The sequence below is a fragment of the Pteropus alecto genome, unplaced genomic scaffold, assembly GCF_000325575.1.
Source record: "Pteropus alecto unplaced genomic scaffold, ASM32557v1 scaffold95, whole genome shotgun sequence".
Classification (NCBI taxonomy): Eukaryota; Metazoa; Chordata; class Mammalia; order Chiroptera; family Pteropodidae; genus Pteropus; species Pteropus alecto.
In genome coordinates this window covers 1559850-1568384 of record NW_006441071.1, presented here as the reverse complement: position 1 = coordinate 1568384, position 8535 = coordinate 1559850, and the positions used below count along the sequence as shown (strand labels likewise).

At 37.9% G+C, this 8535-nt stretch overlaps 1 long non-coding RNA gene across 1 annotated transcript; it reads right to left on the bottom strand.

Annotated features, from left to right (window-relative positions):
* Window positions 1-5328: 5328 nt before the first annotated feature.
* Window positions 5329-8529, bottom strand: LOC112485006. Its single transcript, XR_003048332.1, has 2 exons — window positions 7751-8529; window positions 5329-7257 (listed from the first exon to the last, which is right to left on the bottom strand). It is a non-coding gene; the product is annotated as an uncharacterized LOC112485006 (long non-coding RNA).
* Between the last annotated feature and the right edge of the window lie 6 nt (window positions 8530-8535).

Genomic DNA, 8535 nt, shown 5'->3' with positions numbered 1-8535 from the left:
GAAAGATGGTGGTATCTTAAAAAAAAAAAAAGAGGGCAAAAACATATCAAAAGACAAGATAATGGTTTCACTTTCTTTTTTCTAACCACTGAAATATTTCAAATCACCTCTCTGAAGTCTGGCATATCGATTGCCATAATTCTATTAGGTTAAAGAATGAAAACAACTTGATTGATAAACATTGAATACCTACAGATACAAAGCACTGAGGATATAGAGCCTGTCTGCTTCTGACCTACAAAGTTTACAGATCAGACCATCATCTTCATCAGACTGCTGATTCTACTAGAACCTGAGCTTCTACCCAAGCTAAATCAAATATATAATAGGAATTCTTTGACATTGTGAAGCCAGATATTTCAACTATGTTTATAATTCCCATTATCATCTTCAGTCACTGTTCAAAATATAAGTTCTTTTGGTCACGCTTTTTGTGCTGCTCACACCTTTACTTCCTATTCCCACTCCTGACCTCCCACTAGCGGAGAGTGCCACTGGGGCATTAGGGAGTGGTTTCAGATCTTCCATGAATGCTTTTAGCTACGTCTATTTTTTGGTATGGATATGTGACATTTTTCCAACCAGTGACACTCCTAAGTCCCTTCTGTTAATAGACATTCTGGCTACCACTATTCGCTTTTACAAATCTTTCCACTCTGCCTCCTGAGAATTTCTTGGTAACAGATTTCTCCTCCTTAACCTATTCACTGAACACTTTCCACCTGGATCTCCCCTGAGGACTCCTAACTGAATTCTAATTCTTCCATGAGCACGTTGCTTGCCACTGTCTGTATTGGAGGCTGCTCACTCTGCAATAGGCAATGTATCTGTAAGTCACAAATTAGGGTGTCTACCCACATTTCTATATTATTATCATTAATTTTTATTTTCATAAAAATCTTGGCTTCCTTGAGACTCCAGCCATTTGTGACCCACTCTCTGTTTGTTTGCTTTATTTTTCTGGACTCTTGTTTGGATGGGCAAGTAAATTAAACGAAGTTTTGTTGGTTCCCTACTGCAGGAGTTGGCAAACTTTTTCTGTAAAGGATCAGATAGCAAATATTTTTGTCTTTGCTGGACATATGATCTGTCACACTCTTCAATTCTGCTACTGTAGTGCAAAAGCAGCCACAGACAATAGTAAACAATTGGGCATGGCTGTGTACCAACCCTGGTCCAAGTAGTATATATGCCAGTAGATAGTACAGAGGTTTTACATACAATATCTCATCGAAAACTACAATGGCAATTCCCCTATAGAGTTGGGGTCATACACAAGAAAGTTAAGCAGCTGGCATAGTGACTGGCCTATTGTAGGTGCTTGATAAATGGCTGCCGTAAATGACAATAATTAATCTTAACTGACTCTGCAAGATGGATATGTTATGCACAAGGAAACACAGGCTCAGGGATGTTAAAATAACTTGAGGGAGTAAGTAAAAATACTAGGATTCAAAAGCCTTAATTACCTGCTCCGTTCTTTCCCAATGAATTAGGTTTTGATTGAGTTCGATTTAATTATAGAAATCTAGGTGAAATGAGTATAAGTTCCAGGAAATATGAATCTGGAGTTTAGAGCAGTAGGACTAGATTTAAATTTTCTGCAGAAACCTACCTTCTCCTTTTAGTTTCTTAATTAATGATCCTCATTAGGAGTTATTAGCACATCAAGAACATTAAAATAGCAATTAACCTTGGTAACTAAAGTAAACGCAAATACAATTTTTCTTTTGACAAACAAAAAAATGCTCTAACAATTCTTAATGCAGGCAGCAGGCATCAGTAAATAAACAATTAAACTGAGAACATGTCACTCAAGTCAACACGGAATTTGCTAACTTGCTGTTCTCTTTTAGGCATTAATCAGTTAATGGTTATTGCTATCACAGAATTGTTCACAACAATATTTAATGCTCTGGACCCAACTCAAAGAACTTTTTTACATAGACTGTACAAGGAAAAAATAACGATAATTAAGAGTCCCAGAGATTTCAGACATGCTCAGGCATATCTGCAGGATTGGAGAGGTGTGGCCAGCTGAGGTTTACTGGCGCTAGGATTTAGTAATTTCAGGGATGGAACAATGACTAGAAATATGAAGGCTAAAAATTGGTGGAGACAACACTCCTGAAAAGTGCTGCTTAATTATTTGATTCACCAAGAAATATTCAGAGTATTACTACCATTCTAGGTACCAGGGATAGTGAATAAAATAGTTTCTGCCCTTATGGAGCTGCCATGATGGTAGGGGAGATAAAGAGTAACAAATAAATAGACAACGAATGTCTGTAACCAGAATATGGAGAAAATTTAAAATAGGGCAAGATGATATGAATATTGTTTTAAATAGAGTAGACAGGGAACACTGAATTAGCAAACACTAAGCCATTGCACCTAGGGGAAATAAAGTTTCCAGAGAGCCTCTGTTCGCATTTGTGTCAACCAATCAACATATAAACTTGTTTTACGTGTTTCTGTTTAGACAACTTGTTTCATATATATCATCGACTCATTAAACATTGAACACATGGCAACAGCACTATAAATCATGCCCGAACACAGCTTATCTAACACACATTTTCTCCGTAAGGCAGTAATTTTACCTTCGTCCAGTCTGCCCAAGTGTTAGTGCTAAGGCTTTCCTTTCTGTATCATCACTGCCCTCTGGGTGTCAAGGTCACCATGGCTTATATCCTGGAAAACTAAAAAGGGGCAGTTGTTTACATGGACAATATGGTTAGGTTTTCAAGTCTCAGGACACAGGCTTACATTCTTTTAGCCAAGAGCCACAGCTATGTGTAGGCTGCTGTCAATAGACGAACCACACCCCTCAATGACCAGACACACAGCTAATGTGACTACTTCACTGGACTTGACATGACTGCGTGTTGTGCGCTATTGAATGGCAATCAATTATCTGTAGGCATTTGCCCTCATGTAGCTCCCTGGCACTGGCCCCTGAAAGTGCTGGGCAATTCTCCCAATGTTGATCCTTGCTTCATTTCTCTGTTTTAGCCAAGTGATGTCCTCCCTAACCCCCAGTTCAGGTGACCCACCTTTGGATTTGGGAGTTGGGGAGGACGTTATTTGGCAAGAGAGAGGAGATTGGTGGTACCATGTAATGGAATGAAGTAGCTTAAAAAGGAATAGTTTTGGGGGAGGTGAAAAGCAGGGAGGGAATTAAGAGTTGTGTTTTGAACATGTAAAGTGTGAGATGCCATTTAGATACTGGAGGTAGTTTGATGGTTGAATCCATAGTTCAGGGAAATCTGGGGCAAGTGAGGTAAATTTGGGAGTGAACAACATATAGACAGCATTAACATCATTGAGATGAATGACATCACCTAAGGTTAAAGAACAGGATAAACCTGGAACAACAAAAAGGGGTGAAATGTGTTTTCTATTGATCCTCTTTGAGACAGTTTCTAGTATTTGCTTCATTCATTTCTCCTTTTCTGTGTGAAAGGAACCATAAAACTAGGAGAAACTTTGAATGGATTTTAAAGTTATAAGCATCAAATCCCAATTTTTTTTTTTTTTTTTTGGTCAGGGCATATAAAACAAGACTGTCTATTGAATTCAGATTTAATATAAGCTAGAAATTATTACCTTTGAGATTTGTAGGCAGTCTGATTCTTATGTATTATAGCATCTTTGATCTGAATATTGAACTGTTTTAGGAGGGGAAAACTTAAAAAGGAGAGTCCCTACTTTATACTCTTTGAAGCGTGGATGAAGCTGGAAAAATTTTAGGCCTGGGATAGCAACATTCTAGCTCATCAAAGAGGTGTTTGGAAAATTCAAACTCTCCAGGCAAGAGTTGTATCCAAGGGAATAGATCCATGAGGAATGGGAAGATATATTTATATATTAAATATATATTTAATACTATTTAATAATATATTAATTTTTAAGTGGTGAGAGTGGCCTTGTGGTTACATTTTTAAAAAAGTTATCTTTTGGAGCTACATGTTGAAATATTTACAGAAAAATGAAATGTCAAGTATTTACTTGGGGAGGAGTGGAAAGTGGGTATGGGGTTACATGAAACAAGATTAGCTATGAGTTGAAGCTGGCTGATGGATACAAGAGTTCATTATACTATTTTTGTTTATGCTTATACTTTTTATTGTGTGCTAGAATAAAATGTTTTAAAACAATTAATCTTTGGAATAAAGAATACATGTATTTCTTGACCTGTAGTCAAGATGATTTTCTATGATGTAATAAATACCAAAACTGAAGTCCACTAAAAGGAGTTTGGAGGAAGCAGGTAAGAGTTGAACTTAGGTCAGGATAGCAACATTTCTGAGTGGGAAAACTAGGAACATATGTAGATGAATGGCTATATTTGGAGTTGTTAGATGCTAAAGTGGTATTCAATTTACCACAGACATTGATCCCTAATAGTGGAAAAAGACTGAGGGTGGAGGACTGCGGCCTTCCACTTAAAAGACTGCAGGGAGCCCATAAAAGCCAGCCATGGGTAGCAGGCCTTGTGTCTCAGATATTCATAGATTATCTTCCTGCTTACTCTCTCTGCCATTATTTGTTTTTCTCCTTCTGCTAATCCCTACTCTTCTTTATGATTTAGGACTGCTTTCTGGATCACTTACTCTCCTCTGACTCAAGACTAAGAGCTTTGTGTCAGTCTTTTCTACCCCTAGTCCATGTTTGGCTTGTAGGCTTAGAAAAAAAAAGCTGGATGAAAAATGCGCTGAGTAACTCCACAAGACTCTAGATGAGCCCATTCTGATAACACTGAGACAAAAGTCCCCAGCCAGATAAGTTACTGGAATGGAGTACAAAGAGAAGAATGTGCTAATGCTCTCTGTGGAGAAGTGGAATGCACTGGGTCCTTTAGATATCATATGAATAAAACAGATCTAGTGTTTGTTGATGTCATTCTTACTTGAAACTCTTTCTAAAAGAATAACTAAGGGTATCCACAGGTGAGAAACACCAGGACTTCAAATTCTGTTTTCAAAAATTGATGAGTGAGGGGCTGGAACCAAATAACTCCAGTTTACAACATGTAGGTTTACAACATGCAGATAGATCGGAAGTGAAAAGCATGCTCAGATTTTCATGCTGTAAAAGCTATCCTAGGGAGTCTGAAGCAAGTTATTGTTTGAGAAAATGAAGAGCTATGAATTTAGTAGTTTCTCCTCTATACCTAATTATAAAATCACCAAAATTGAGATTGGGAGACTCCAGGTGAGTCAACAAACTTCACTGGGCTTTAAATTCCCCATCTATCAAATGTAATAATCACAACACATGATCTTTAAAAGTTCCCCTCTGCTCCAAACTTATGATTCCATGAAATACTTAAAACTTTTTATTATGGAAAATTTCAAAAAGGAATAAAAATTAAGTAAACATAAGGAGCCTTCAAGTACCAATCACTCTACTTCAACATACATCCAATTTTGTTTTACCTAAACCTCTACTTACTCACCCTCCCATCCCCACTGCATTATTTTGAAGTAAATCCTAGACATCATATGAAATACATTTTAATGAATTCTCTTAGAGCAAAGACAGTCTACAAATAACAAATCAGGTAAAGTCAGTCTTTCTACTTTTCTTGGATACCTTCTCTCACTGCCATTGTAAACAGTATCATTAAACTCAGCTTTATAGAATGTTAAGTATCATATGCTAAACCCAGTTTTATTCATTAAATAAACAGCTACCATTAATGAGCACTTGCTATCTTCCAGGTATTACAGTATTGTATTAGTTATCCATTGCTGTGTAACAAATGATCCTCAAAATTTGCAGCTGGAAACAAGAAATATTTATTATTTCATAGTTTCTGTGAATAAACAACCCAGGAGCAGTTGTTTATTCTGGCTCGAATCTGTCAGGAGTGCTGTAACTGAGGTGCTGGCTACGGCTGCAGTCATCTCAAGGTTCTACTTGGCTAGGATCCAATTCTGAACTGACTCACACAGTTGCAGATGACATGGTAGCTGGCTTCCCCCAGAGTAAGCACCCAAGAGGACGAGAGGGAGAATCCAAGACCAAAGCCACAGTCTTTTGTTGGAGAAATCTCATCATTTCTGATGTATTCTGTGAGTTAGAAGCCACTCAATAACTCCACCCCATACTCAATGGAAGAGGATTACACAAGGGCATAAACCAGGAGGCAGGGATCATTGTAAGCTACAATGAGAGGCTACTTAGTGCTAAGTTCTGATTACTGAACTTGTTTGTTTGATAGTTATAGTTTATTATAAATTAACAAATGATCTTAATTCTTATAAATATAATTCTACTCAATTTACATATGCAGAGAATTAAGTCTTGCCTAAGGATGGAGAAGAAAGTGAGAGAAACATAGACTGATTTATTTCAGTCATTCATCAAGTATTTTTTGAGACCCTATTATATACTGGTTATTCTGCTAGGTACTGGGGATCCGGAAGAGAACATGACATGTAAATACACATGTGACACATGTGAACCCTGCTCTCACAGGGCTTACAATCTAGTATGGAATTCGGACATTAAGAAATTACAGAAATATTAATTACAATCAGATTAAACTGTTAGATTTATAATACTTTTGTTATACATGTAATTGAACAAAAGTTAAAAAGTATAGAAGTATAAAGTATAAAGGTCTTCGAATATTCCTATGAAAAGCAATGCTTAGACGTTTTTGAAGAGAACACATAAGATGAAAATCTTGTCATGCTGCAGCACTGTTGATGGCTGTCAAAAATATCTTAAGAAAATTTTCAACATTTCCATTCAACTCTTTTTCATTGCTGATCCACAGAAAAGTGCAGTGACCATGCTCAGATGTCTGTATTTCCCTCTTCAATGGGCTGAGTGATTCTTCTATGCATTCTTATATCTATATGACTCAACTGAAACTGATACTATAGTGATTATGACAATTATTTTGTTATTGGGCTCTCCAACTTTCTCTCCACTTTTTAGAGTCAAAGATTTATGTTAAACTTTAAAATGAACTAATTTCAGCCCTGGGCACATAAAAATGCAGTTGAGAAGGCTGTTGAATCAAGGACTTTGAGACCTACGAACAGCTGCCTTAAACAAAAAATTAGGCCCAAAACATACAAGTGCACTCTGTGAAATTTTGGGTAGAAAATAGCAATGAAAATCTATAGGACAATTAACATAGTGAAAATAATTAAAGAGATTCTTAAATCTTACCTTGCAAATTGAGAAAAATCTGTTAATCAAATGGAAGAGATATATTGGCTTCTTTTATTTTCATTTCTGTGGGTGCAAAAATCCGGGAAAAGAGGAAAAAACTCTTAATCTATGAATATTAATGAAATGTACCCATTAAGAAATCTTGTCTATAGTAAATGTTTTGAAATTACTAATTAATTTGCCTTTGAGAGAGAGAAGACAAGAAGTCCACAAGCTAAATTTCTAAGTATTAAACTTCTGTCTAGATTGTTAGACTGGTTTCCAATAAGCTCAAATTGACTCCAAAGTATTGCTAAATAAGCCTATTTCTATTGCTGTGCATTTCTACTGAATCGACTGACTGCTAATGTGGTTAGAAAAAGTTTCTCCTGTTGACTACCAAATTCAAATTATCCATATATACAAATAAACTTCAGAAGTAAATTTATAACAGGGTCCTCATGATTTAGCTTTAATCTCATACTTTTTGGCAAAAATACAGATTGAATGAGAGAGTAATTCTCAGGAACATGGTCATTATATATGTGAATATTCATTAGATATGCACAAATCTTACCAGTTATAATTTTGACCTGCCATGGAATCTGTGAAGTCACTCGCCAATTTTTTTTGGGGGGGGTGGAGGAGAAAGGAGATAAAAGTTCTCCTAATTTTTTCAAACAATTTGCTTCTTCTCGAATAAGTAGTTGTTATTCTTCCTCATTATAGCTTCAAACAGTTGTCAAAAATATCTCGCAAAATCTGCATTAATGGGAAATGACAATGCATACGTCCGTGTAGATAAAGACTACACTTACTTAAGAGGCAGGAGAGCACTGATTATTTGAACACAGTTTTTCCACATTCGTAGTTTCCATTCCGAAATCTCGGGCGAGGTAGCGACGCGAAGCCTGTTCAAGGACTCTCATGGGGAGCTGCAGGCGGGAAGGGACTTCGGGCAGCGCCAGTTTGCGGATCTCTCTCCGGCCTCAGAGGCCCACAGTCATGCGTGAGAATTCCGACTCCAACCTCGGAAAGAAACTTCTCGTCCAGAAACCTGCATCCCTCCAGGCACTCTCCTCAGTGACTTTGGGCGATTCGGTGTCACTTTTCCCGTTTTTGAAAAGTCCGAGGAGCAGCCGCCACCTGCCTGAGGCCAAGGCAGTAAAGCCCCCAGTACACAGTGAGTCTGGGCCCCGCAGGGCGGGGTGCAGAGCAGCGCCCTGGGCCCCTTCTTCCTAGCTGTTTCTGCTCGGGACCCGCCGCCTGGACGCGAAGGAAGGGCTCGCAGGCTGGCGGGGTTGGTACCCCGCGCGCGCAGGAGTCCCCTCGGCTGGCGAGGGGGAGCGGTGACCGCGCGGC